The 13,809-nt window shown below is 38.6% G+C and overlaps 1 protein-coding gene across 1 annotated transcript in view; it reads right to left on the reverse strand.

The window, feature by feature from the left end:
- The window catches only part of LOC103750066 (NACHT, LRR and PYD domains-containing protein 12), a 64,838-nt gene that overhangs the window by 48,675 nt on the left and 2,354 nt on the right, over positions 1 to 13,809 (reverse strand). Inside the window, exon 2 of the mRNA XM_017803133.2 lies at positions 12,465 to 12,531. The gene's annotated coding sequence lies outside the window, so the exon portion shown is untranslated. The remainder of the gene's footprint in view (positions 1 to 12,464; positions 12,532 to 13,809) is intronic.

The following is a 13,809-nucleotide window of genomic DNA, read 5'->3' on the forward strand; positions in this document are numbered from 1 at the left end:
AGACCAGGCTGGCCTTGAACGCACAGAGATCCACCTGCCTCTGCCTCCCAAGTGCTGGGATTAAAGGCGTGCGCCATCACGCCTGGCTTACTTCTTTTATTTTATGTGTATGACTATGTTGTCTGCATGTATATAAGTGTGCCTGTGTCATGCAATGCCCACCCACTGAGATCAAAAGAGGGTGTAAGATCTCTTGGAACTGGAGTTACAGACAGTTGTTAGCTGCTAAGTGGATGGTGAGAACCAAACGCAGGTCCTCTGCAAGAGCAGCCAGTGCTCTTAACAACTGAGTCACCTCTCTAGCCCCGAAGGCTCAAAGATCTTAAACTGTAGCTATTGTTTGTATTGCTGTATCATTTTATTCAAATATAACTCATTTTTTATTTGTTAATTTTGTGTGTGTGTGTGTGTGTGTGTGTGTGTGTGTGTGTGTGTATGTATCACACAGAACATCCCAAACCTTATTCATCTATATACTCACTTCCCAAATGGCACTCTCCCATAGCCTCGCCCTGCCCCACTGGAGCCCATAAACTCTGTCATCCCTGTTACTGTCCACTGTCTTGTCAGCGCCCCCAGCCATTTGCCAGTGCTTGCCCATCCACTGAATCTAGTCAGCCTATCTGGAGATCCTTGTTTTAGGAAGATCAGCTGTTCCTCATCTAGCAGCAATCAGTTGTCAATATTCCTTAGATAAGATTGGGGTCTGCTGTTCATTTTCCCACTTCTATGCTGGGTTACTGTCTGGGAATCTCCTGGACCACCCTGGCCAACAACTCAAAGGAAGGTATCTCCTGTCTGGCATTATTTCTTGTTATGTAGCCTTTACCTATACATATGGACTCTTAAAAAATTATATTAACTGATTTAATCTTTGGTTATACTTTCCTTTTGGGTATTTAAGACCCTACAGTTGGCCCAATTTATTTTTACTCTTAAGGCCATTTCAGGATCTGTTCCTCAGGGGTCACATGGGCTTGGAAGGAGCCCCTGGCTCCTTTCTTTTACCAGTTCCATCTATGTGAAGATAAATCAAAGGACTTAATTGACCATGGCTGGCTTCGCTTGGAAGCATGCAAGAAATGTTTCCTCTGTGTTGACCCTCCTCTTTGTAGACTTGACACTGGTTCAAGTCCATCTCGTGGGGTCTCCACGGCCTCCTTGATCAGGAGGACAGGTGACTCACCACAGTTACAGGACATTTTGGGAAATGCTCAGAGTCCTCTGGAACTTAGTTGACCTAGGAGGGCAAGGAGCCAAATATGTCCTTTCTGTCCCTCTGACAAAATTATTATAGGCCTCAAAGTATGGCTGTTAAACATCCAAGAAGGTTAGTTCCACCGGTCTGGTACTTTTAATTACCATGTGCCATGTAGATAAAGTTTAGGCAAAGACCAAACGTTCTCAGATAAACCTTGCCTAGACAGATATTACATTCTTTGGTCTGGTTGTATATATAATTTGTCAGTAGGTTGTTGGACTAATATGGTTCCCTCTGGTTTTTTAAAACTAGCTTGGCATTGTTTATCTCTCACATTGTCTAACCCTTCCACCATGGTTTTCCCATTTAAGGTGCTTCCATTTTTCCCATTTCTCTCTTAATAATACCCTTCTCCTATGGTCCCACCTCTCTTGAGCTCCTTCTTAACCTTTATTGCCTAGGTTCCTTGTATAACCTTCCCTTCCCTCTCCCCTTAAAATAACCACATTTTTATCCATATCTCCCTTATTAATGCCTGTTTCCTACTGTTCTTCTCTTTCAGATTCTTTCTTTTCCTTTATGTCCCTGGTTTGGTTCCTTTTCATTATCCTAGTTCCTGTAGTTATGTCTGGATACATAACTCACTCATCAGGATTTGGTGCTAGAATCCACATATGAGAGAGAACATAAAAACATCGCTTTTTTTTTTCTGAGTCTGTGTTACTTCACTTAGTATAACAGTTTCTAGTTCCATCCATTTACCCAGGAAAGGTGCTGGCACCTGGACGCCAGAGGCTGTGCAGCCCAGGGAAGCAAAGGGACTGCTGTATCATTTTTACACGATGTATACGCCTTTGAATTCAAACTTCACTTAGGTCCTATTTGGACTCTTTCTAGTAATATAAATCCTTGAGTAAATTAAACTCTAGGAACCCATGTGTAAAATAAAATATGATTGATACTAATATCAACATGATTCATTTGTTGTGAGGATTAAATAAAATGACATTCATAAAACACTTAGCACAGGGTCAGGTGTAACATAAATAATAAATTTTAGAGAAAATAGCATGATATGTATTATAATTTTGACACAAAGAAGATTACATTGCACTAAAACTTGCACATGACAATTTCATTCATCTTCATTTATATGTTAAAACCACTGATACAAGATCCCAAACCTTCTGTGGAATATTCAGATTCTTCATCCTTGATTTTTTAAACTTGACTGGGGATGCTAAGGACAGAGGCTCTGCTGTCTAAATGCATAAAAGTCATTGGTTCCTGATGTCTTTGAAGCCTTGCTTTTCAGTGTTACCAATTTGAATTTGAACAACTCCAATTTGAATTTAAACAACTCCAATATCCTTGCAAATATGGCTTAGTATTTTATTTATGTGATGCGAAATCAGTTTCTGCTACTACGATGAAAGAATTCTAATATAAAATATATGCAGAGATTTAATTAAAATCAAGAGATCTTCAGGGAATTATGGAGGATGGATTCATAGCCAGTTATTAGTCCAAGCTAGAATAAAGGCTATGGAATGACCAAACTTCCAGGATGGGAAAATGGTATCCATTGTACCACAACCCAGGAGAGTATACCAAATTTATAAGCAAAATACTAAAAGATGGGACGGGTGAGATGGCTCGGAGGTTAAGAACACTTGCTTTTCTTCCAGAGGACCCATATTTGGTTCCCAGCACCCACATGGTAGCTAACAACAACCCAGATATCCAGTTCCAGATAATCCAATCCCCTCTTCTGGCCTCCGTGGGCACTGTACAACATGGGTGTACTTATGTTGCAGGCAAAACACTCATACACATGAAAATAAAAACAAATAAATTGCAATGTGGCATCATGTCAAATCCACTGTAAAGTTTAATACGAAGAATACTGAAATGACCAAATAAGGGTATTGGAGTAAGAAGGAAATAGTTCAGAAACATGCATTCAATTGTTAAACTAAACATACACATATCCTATATTCCAACAATTACATTCCCATGTAGTTTCCAAACAAAAGTGAAAATGTTTGTCCACCAAAAGTATTATACAGACATAGTGATGTTAATTTTTACTCACAATAATCCCCCAATTTTTTTAAAGTGACCATTGACACAAGAATGTACGAGCAATCTGATACACAATGGAGTAGCACTGAACAATAAAAAAGAATAAAATACTGAGAGAAGCCACAATAAGGATGAATCATATGTAGAGAAAAGATTTATGCAAAAAGTATGTATTATATAATTCCATCTATATGAAATTATAATGTTTAAAACTTACTACCACAATAACTCAGAACAGTCACTGTTTCTGGTTGGGAAGCAGACGATATGATTCACTAGAAAGGAACATGGAAAAGTCTCTGGAAAAGATAAATGTTGAACTTGAGTGAATGGATTGTTTGCCTACAAAATACAAGGCTCCAGGTTCTGATCTGCATAACACACACATGCAAACATATACACACTAAATAAATAAATAAATACATACATACATACATACATCTTGATAGAGGTTTATGTTACACTAGTTATCAAGTCTCATGAAATGCAACACTCAAGATTTTTATATTTCACACTAAGCAAATTTTTCTTTTAAAGTTTCAAATAGACTGCCATGATGGTGCATATCTGTAATCCCAGCACTTTAAAGCACTCTGGAGACAGAGAAGATCATGAGTTAAGCAGCTAGGACTACCTAGCAAGACCCTGTCCCAAAATGAAGTAAATAAATTGTAAACAAATACTGAACTCTGTCCAATGATTCACAGTATGACTACATAAGAGTGAACTTAAATACAAATTACTCTGAATGCATCAAAATAATACCGATCCATAAAATGTATTAGGCTTGCAGTTACTTTAACAAAATACTTAAGTAAACAAAGGATTTATTTTGGCTCAAAATTTCAGAGGTTTCAGCCCATAGTCACTGGCTTTATTAATGTGGCCTGAAGTAAGGCTGAAACATCCTAACAGAAGGACACAGGTAAGGCTCACTCATAGCAGCCAGCAGGAGAGAAAAAAAAGAGAAAGAAAAAAAGACAGACAGAGAAGGGAAAGGGGGAGAGAAGGGGAGGGAACGCGAAAGAGGGAGGGAGGGAGCGTTTGATAGGAATGGTTTAGGGACAGATATGTCCTTTAAAAGGTACCCCTAGTAACCTAGTTTCTCCAACTAGGCCCACCATTTCCCAGTAGTGCCATCAAATTCTGAATTCATCAATGAATTAATCTATTCATTTAAGTCTGAATCCTCCTATTCCAATCAACTCAAAATGAATAGATCTACCAGCTTGAGAACAAACTTTTTAACACATAAGCCTTTTGGGGAGCGTTTCTTATCCAGACATTAACACAGATGGGCAGGCGTGTGATAATGGCAATATGCAAAACATTAAAAAATGACCTAATTTGGGTGTGGAATATATGAATATTCAATGAACACGTTTATATGATTGAAAATCACTAGGCATGGTGGAGTAAATCTGTAATCCCAGCAATGAAGAGGGAGAAACATGAGTACTGAAACAGCCAGGGCTACAGAGCAATGAGAGAGAGAGAGAGAGAGAGAGAGAGAGAGAGAGAGAGAGAGAGAGAGAGAGTATATGTAATATATAAAAAAAAAAATAGAGAAAAAAATGTTCATAATAAAGTACTGAATGAAAACACCTGTGGAATATAAGAAGGTCATTAATAGCCTTACTGTATATATTCAAATTCTAGAATAATTAAAAGGAGCCGGGTGTGGTGGCGCACGCCTTTAATCCCAGAACTCAGGAGGCAGAGGCATGTGGATCTCTGTGAGTTCAAGGCCAGCCTGGTCTACATAGTGAGTTCCAGGCCAGCTGGGGCTACAGGGAGACCCTGTCTCAAAAAGACAGAAAAAAAAAGAAAAGAAAAATTAAAAAGGAAAAGAGCCTTCAATTCAAAAGGTTAAATAAATAAATAAATAAATAAATAAACTTACAGCAAGATGGCTCAGTGTGTAAATGCTCTTGACATGGAAGCCTGATAACTTGAGTAAAACACACAAAATCAGTAATCTCAGTATTTCTTTAGCAAAAGTGGAGAGTGGAGGCAGAGACAAGAGAATTGCCCAGAAGCTTGTGCGGCCTGTTAGTAGGGTTGGGCAGAAACAAGAGACACCCTGCCTCAACGAGGTGGAGGTAGATAATCAATTCCAAAAGCTGTGCTCTGACCTCGACATACGTGCAGCGGCACAGGTATACCCAAACACTCACACACTCTCTCTCTCTCTCTCTCTCTCTCTCTCTCTCATAAAATTTTAAAATAATTAAAATAAAATCAGTAATTTGGGCTGGAGAGACGGCTGTGTGCTTTAGAGCACTTACTTCTCTTCCAGAGGACCCAGGTTCTCGTTCCAGTACCCACATCCATCCATAACTACTATCTGGGCTTCCTTCTGGCTTCTGTGGTCACCAAACATGCACATAGTGCACTTATTTAAATACATGCAGGCAAACACTCATACACTTAAAATAAAATTTTTTAATTAAAATAAAATCAATTCTAAAATAAAAATCATAGTGATAGAGTACATCAATGAAACTAAATGACTGTTCTCTGAAACAAATTTTTGACAAATACCATTTCAAAAATTAAAAAGCACAAATTAACGTAAATAAGACCAAATCACAGAGGCAGAAACATAAAAATTATTTTTAAAATATTGTGTTTAACTTTTATACCAAATATTGTGAAAACGTAGGTTAAATGGATATACATGAAAATACATAACAAATATTGACTCAAAAATTAAACAAATTATTTATAGACAAATGTGAATTGATAATCAATATTCTATCTCAAAAGTCTCCAACACTCAAAAGTTTTGCAGGCAAATTTCATCAAATAATCTGGGAACAGATTAACCAAATGTCATTGTGCTGAAATATCCGGTTGAGGACTTGACACATCTGGGAAGAGGAAACCTCAATTGAGGCATTTACTTCATTGGATTGGCCAGTGGTCATGTCTCTGAGGCATTTTCTTGATTGTTGAGTGATGTGAGAGGGCCCAGCCCACGGGCACATGGTCCTGGGTTGTATAAGAAAGCAGGCTGAACATGGGCCAGGGGAGCAAGCCAGTGAACAGCAATCCTCCACGGTCCCTTGCTTCAGTCCCTGCCCTTGCTTAAGTTTCTGCTTTGGCTTCCCTCAGTGATGAACTGTCACTTGAAAGAGTAAAATGAAATAAACCCTTTCCTCCCCAAGCTGTTTTTTGTCAGGGTGTTTTATCACAGCAATAGAAAGCTAATTAGGACAGTCATAAAATTTTTCATATCAACAAGAAACAAGGGAAACTGCATCACCCAGATTAAGGCTAGTATGATCTTGATATCAAATTGACAAGGATAAAGAAATGACATTATATGCCCATCTCACTCATGAACTTACATATAAAAATGTATAACCCTGATGTCAAAATTGAATATGCACAAGAAAACGGGGAAACATTTTCACAGCTGGCAAGTTGAATAGGACCATTCTCACTTAGCATTCTACATCTCCGTCTACCAAACACTAATAGAATGCTACACATGGAAACTAAAAGCCCCTCCAGACAGTTCCAAATGCCCTCAAGGGGCACTTTAGCCTCAGATTAATGATCAATGTTATAGGCAATCACATTTATGAACACAAAAACAAAAATGAAAAAAAAAAAGGGACTACAGCAATGGCTCAGCATTTAAGAGCACTGGCTGCTCTTGCAGAGGACCTGGGTTCAATTCTCAGCACCCAGCACCCACATGGTTGCCAAAAACCGTCTGTAACTCCAGTTCCAGGGGAATCCTATACCCTCGTCTCATCTCCAAGGGCATCACATGACACGGGTTCACTTACACATATACAGGCAATATACTCATAGACATAAAAATAATAAAAAAAAATTTTTGGTCTTTTTGAGACAGTGTCTCCCTGTAGCCCTAGCTGGCCAGGATTTGCTCTGGAGACCAGGCTGGCCTCAAACTCACAGAGATCTGCCTGCCTCTGCCTTCTGAGTGCTGGGATTAAAGGTGTGCGCCACCATGCCTGGCCTTAAAAATATTTTTAAATGCAAAATAAAAGTACTGAAACACTAACTACAATTACAAGAATGCATCTTACCAAGATAGAGTTCATCTAAGAAATGTAGGAAAGAATTAACATTTAAAGATCTATCAATGTATGAAGCCAGGAGTGGTGGTGCATGCCTTTAGTTCCAAGGGGCAGAGGCAGGCGAATCTCCATGAGACTGAGGTCAGCCTGGTCTCCATATTGAGTTCCAGGTCAGCTGGGGCTACAGGGAGATCCTGTCTCAAAAAGACAAAAAAAAAATCTGTCAGTGTCAAACAGGACAGACACCTTACTTGGAAAACTGGTAACTAAAAAATGTTAACATTTATCCTCTTTCCTACACTAACTGTATTTTTGGGTTATCAAATAGCTGTAGCTAATGAGAATCTTTGCAAAGCAATTCTAATTTATGAATGCTGAGAGAATTAGACTTGGAAACTCATTATGACGAAAGCTGTAATAAAATGATTCATAGAACAGTTATCAAATGACTTGTAAAGCCCCTATAGGTGAAAGGGTAATAGAAAAGTATGACGAAGTGATCACACCATCATCACCTCAATACACTTGTAATTGTACTAAAAAGAAGACAGCCAGACATTATGTAAATGAAATTTCTTAGTGCCAGCCATGAAGTATTCCTTGTTAAAATTATTTATTTATATTGTGAGTGTTCTGCCTGAATTTATGTAAGTGCATCACGTGCATACAGTGCCTTCCCAGACCAGAACATTCCTCTGCAACTAGAGTTACATACAGTTGTTAGCTGCCATATGGATGCTGGCAATGGAACCCAGGTCCTCTGCAAAAGCGGCCAGTGCTCTTAACCACTGAGCAATCTCTCCAACTCCTAAACTATTCCTTTTTTTGAGACAGGGTCTCCCTGTAGCCCCAGCTGGCCTGGAACTCACTATGTAGACCAGGCTGGCCTTGAACTCACAGAGATCCGCCTGCCTCTGCCTCCCATGCTGGGGTTAAAGGCAATTGCCACCATGCCTAGCCAAACTATTCCTTTTAAAACAGCAATAAAGAATATGAATCTAAAGTATTTAGCTCAAAATTGTAGTCTACAGAAAATACAGGCAATATAGAAAGAAGGAAAACATGACAAGGAAGTGATTGGTCATATTCAGAACAAAGGAGAGTCTACAGAACAAATTCCAGGTTTCTTCACTAAGTCAAAGGCATGGAATTAAAACAGATGAGGTACTGGGGCTGGAGAGATAACTCAGTATTTAAGGGCACTGGCTAAGGGTTCTGTTCCCAACACCGACATGGCAGCTAACCATCACTTATAGCTCCAGTTCCAGGGGATCCATTGCCATCTTCCGGTCTCTTTGGGCATTGCACACACACTTGACATACATGTAGGAAAGACACTCATACACATTAAAAAAAATTTCAAAAAAAAGAGATGAGGTACTGCTTGGCTTTTAGCTTTTAAAAGCACTTAAAATTTTACTTGTTATTTTTATGTGTATGTGTGTATTGCTTGCATGTAGGTAAGTGTACAGAAGAGGCTGTCGGATCCCCAGAACTGGAGTTACAGACAGTTGTTAGCTGCCATGTGGGTGCTGGGATTCGAACCCGGGTCTTCTGCAAGAACAGTCAGTGTTCTTAACCTCTGAGTCATCTCTCCAGCCCCAGGTTTTATCTTTTAAAAGATTTAAAATGAGTAAGATGGGGGAAGAGGAATGGGGTGGGGAGATCAACTAAAACTTAGCTATGTATGAAAATGCTGTAAGGAAAACTGTCCCCTATACATGGGTTAAAAAATAAAAACAAGCCCCATGTGGTGGTATATGCCTTTAATTCAGCCCTCAAGAGGCAGAGGCAGGTGAATTTCTGTAAAATTGAGGCCAGCCTGCTTTCCATAGTGAGTTCAAGCCGTGCTTAGGGCTATATAGATACACTATCTCAAAAACACCCAAATAAAAGCCTGATGCCACATTAAATAATCTATCATAAATCCCTTGAGTTGGTCATGAATACACAGGCTGTATTATTCTATTTGGTATATATTTAAAATACTCCAAAATAGGGGCTGAAGAGATGGCTTAGCAGTTAAGGGCACTGGCTGCTCTTACAAACAACCTGGGTTTGATTCCCAACATCCACACGGTGGCTAACAATTGTTCATTACTCCAGTTCCAGGGGAAATTCGATACCCTCTTCTGACCAGCATGGGCATTGCATGACACAGGTACAATTACATACATGCAGAAAAAGTTTTGTATAATAGTAATATCGGCATAAGAAGCTTTGTAGATTCAGACCTTAATTGCAGTGCACGATCCAACACTTATTTGCTGCATGAGCCCAGCTAATAATATTTTTTAAATATTCCCAAATAAAAATTTAACATTTTTCCATTTTAAAATAAATAAAAAGAAGACATGATATACCCTAATATTAAAAGGTGACCCTGGTTGGATACTGATTCTAACAAATCTCAATGGTAAAATATTTTTAGGGGCTATGGAGATCAGTGGGTGAGACACTTGCTATATAAGCACTAGGACCTGGGTGTTCTGTTCAATACATTAAGAAAATATTTTTAAAAGAAGGTAATGGAACACATGTGACATGAAAGAATTGGGGGGTGACCAGCAAGAGCAGGTCAGGGGAGATAAGAGGAGGGGTATGGGGAGATATGGAAAAATTGTGAGCAAAGCTGGAATGGAACTGCCATAATGAAACATATTACTTTGTATGCTGACTTAAAACACTAATTTAAAAAGAGAGGAAGGGGCTGGAGAGATGGCTCAGCGATTAAGAGCACTGACTGCTCTTGCAGAGGACCCGGGTTTGATTCCCAGCACCCACATGGGGGCTAACAACCGTCCTTAATTCCAGTTCCAGGGGAATCCAAAGCCCTCTTCTGACCTCCTCAGCACTGCATGACATGGGTGCACTCACACACATGCAGACAATACACTCATAAAATAAAATAAAAATAATAAAATATTTAAAAATAAAAAATAGAGAGGAAAAAAGACAAGAAAAATTCATGTGACATAGAGATAAAAACTATGAATATCTGATTATAATCTATTTTCCTACCTACAAAACCAAGTAGGCTCAGTAAGAAAACTATTAGAGGGAAATGGAAATGTAGTAAATTTTTGGATGTGAAATTACATACAAAATCACCAGCTTTTTAAAATTTGGCGTGAGATGGGATTGGGTAGGGGTGAAGGAAGATAATGAGGTGATTAAGAGCTCTGACTTGGTACAGTGGCACATGCCTGCAATCCCAATGCTTGAGAGGCTCAAGGAAGAGTATTCCACATTTTAGGTCAGCCTGGACTAAACAGTGAGACTGTCTCAAAATAAAATAAAATCAACTGCCAGGTATTGTGGCACATGCCTTTAGTCCCAGCGCTTGGGAGGTAGAGGCAGGAGGATCTCTGTGAGATTGAGGCCGGCCTGGTCTACTTGGTTTACATAGAGTTCAAGATCAGCTAGGGCTACAGGGAGACCCTGTCTCAAAAAGACAAAAAAAAAATCAATTAATTAATTTAAAAAGAATACCTTACAATTCCTATAATTACTACCTATATGACACCATGCAAATTATCTGAACTCTGTGATCCACATTTCCATCTATAAAATGAGAAAAATAACATTGTCAAACTTGATAGCCAAGCATTGTGGCACATGCCTTTAAACCCAGCACTTGGGAGGCAGAGAGGCAGACAGATCTCTGTGAGATCAAGGCCAGCCTGGTCTACATAGCAAGTTCCAGGCCAGCTGGGGCTACAGTCTCAAAAAGACCCCCCCCAAAATACCAAACATATGGGTTATTATAGAGTGAATGGATTCATTCACCTATTTAAACAATTAGGATATGTCTGACACAGGTCTATATAAGGGGCTGGAGAGGTGGCTTAGTAGTTAAGAGTACTTACTGCTTATACAGAAGACAAGAGATCCCTTCTCAGCATTCATGTTGAACAGCTCACAACTGCCTATAACTCCAGCTCCTGAAGAGTATCTAAGACCCTCTTCTGGACTCTATGGACAACTGCATACATGGGCACATATCCCCACAAAGACACATATATACACACACTTAAAGATAAATCTCAAAAAGTCCTATGTAAGCATTTCATATCACTAATACATACCTGTAGGGCCAGGCATAATGGCATATCTTTAATCCCAGCACTCAGGAGGCAGAGGCAGAGGCAGACAGATCTCTGTGAATTTGAGGCCATCCTGGTCTATGGAGCAAGTTTTAGGCTAGCAAAGGCTATATAATTAGACCTTGTCTCAAAAAAATGCTAAGCATAGGCTCTGCAACTGAGCTTCATCCTCAGTTATATATACCTTTTTCAAATTTTATTTTTTATTGAATTTTTGTGATTTTCATAGAATATAGTTTAATGGAGGGGAAGAAACAGTGTCTTACAGGGATGGGACTTTAGGGCCCAGAGGAAAGATTCACACTGAATGACATCTGGGGACACAAATTTACCATTTTTTTTTCAAGAATATGTGATGATTAATTTGTTTTTAAATTAATACTTTGTTATTTTTATCTTATGAGTGTTTTGCCTACATGTATGTAAGTGCATCACATGCATGCAATACCCATGGTGGCCAGAAGAGGAAGTAGAATCCCCTAGAGCTGGACTTATGGACAGTTGTTAGCCATCATGTGTGTGCTGGGAACCAAACCTGGGTCCTCTGCAAGGGCAGTGAGTGCTTTTAACTGCTGAGCCACCTCTCAGCACCCATATTTACCATTTTTAATCTATGAAAGTACTGTGAGCCATGCATCATCTCTGCCATTCCTCACAAACCCATATAAAATATAACCATCCTTGTCCCCTTTAATACATAAGAGAGCGATTATTTTCAAAGATGGTCTCACTGTAAAGTCCAAGCTGGCCTCAGAATTATGATCCTCCTGTATCAGCTTCATTAGAGCTAGGATTAAAGGCATGCAACCACCACACCTGGCTAGGAAAAGGACTGTTAAAAGCACTGAAGTAAGCTGTACAGGGTCACACAGCTAAAGAGTGGTAGGACAGGGTGCAATTGGGAATGAAGGAAAAGAAAGCAGGCAACTGCAAAAGCTTGGAGACCAAAACAGCAATGAAGGTGAGTTAATGGGGGACCTGAACATTGCAAGTAATTCAAAATAAAAGCCCACTTACTTCCAGTGTATGATGTCACAGGATAGACTCAGTGGGCTTTGGATGAGGATAGCACAACTTGATGTGCCTAGAAGAAACAAAAAAGAAATCAACTTAATATCTTCTACCAGAATAAACTGTTTACTTGAACATCCATGGAAGTATACATTTCATATATTTGTATTTGTGTGTGTGTGTGTGTGTGCAGTCAAGCCTTACAGTCGATTCCACATCTGTACATTCAACTAATTGAGGATGAAAAATAATCTAGAAAAGCTTGTACTGAACAAGTACAGACTTTTCCTTGCTATTATTCCCTAAAACATAGAATGCAAAAGCTATTTATAGAGCCTTTAGATTGTATCACATATAACTAATCAAGAGATGATTTAATGTATATTGGGGAATGTGCAAAGGTAACATTTTATTATAAAAGGGACTTGAGCATGCAAGCATTTTTGTATCCACAGGAGTTTCTGGATCCAATTCTCCTAGATACAGCTTCTTAAGGTAGAGAAAACCCACATAGGATCATATCACTGAATATGGGGGCGCACAAAAATTTGGTGACAATAAAGGTTTATATATATAGTGATCAAAATTTAATTCAAAATTAAATAAAATAAAAGATATATATATATATATATATATACACCAAAATTTAATTCAAAATTAAATGCTTAATGAATTCAAGGTATTTCTAGAAATGCTTTCCCAGGTTCTATCATGCAACTTCACTGTAGCTTTCATTCTAAACACACAACATATGCACTTTGCACTGAGCATGCTTGCTGTCATGCCTTGCAACAAAGGCATGCCAACAAACACTGCCTGAAAACTCCTCCACACAGATAGGAAACAACGGCACATTCTGAATTGTAGTGTTTTTACTGTCCATACAAAGCTTTCTGCTCCTGTAGAACACGATGGTTTAATTAAAGAAAGCAAAAACATTTAATATTCTCCCACTATCCTTCTCCACATGTGTCAAATTAGTATATCTTTGGACTGGATTGTGTAAGAATGTTGGATTTTAAACTTGGTGTTTGACTTGCTGACTTCACTTTCAAAACAGCATAAAATGATAGAACTTAACATGTATGGTGGAATATATAAGGTCTGGTGGGGGTGGAGAGCAAGGATGAGGAGGGGGGTCTAAATTTGATTAAAATCTGTTGTATGGAATGATCAAAAGCTCAATAAAAATTTTTTAAAACAGCATAAATTAATTTTAGCTAGGGATTAGGACAGAATTTCTAAGACTTTCTAAAATGTTTCTAAATATATTTTTGTTATTTTGCACAATGTACTTATACAATGCAGAGTTCTCAGAATTGACAACTGTAAAATCAAAACATCAATCATA

The sequence above is a fragment of the Nannospalax galili genome, unplaced genomic scaffold (assembly GCF_000622305.1).
Source record: "Nannospalax galili isolate Female #2095 unplaced genomic scaffold, S.galili_v1.0 scaffold25, whole genome shotgun sequence".
In the NCBI taxonomy this organism is placed as follows: Eukaryota; Metazoa; Chordata; class Mammalia; order Rodentia; family Spalacidae; genus Nannospalax; species Nannospalax galili.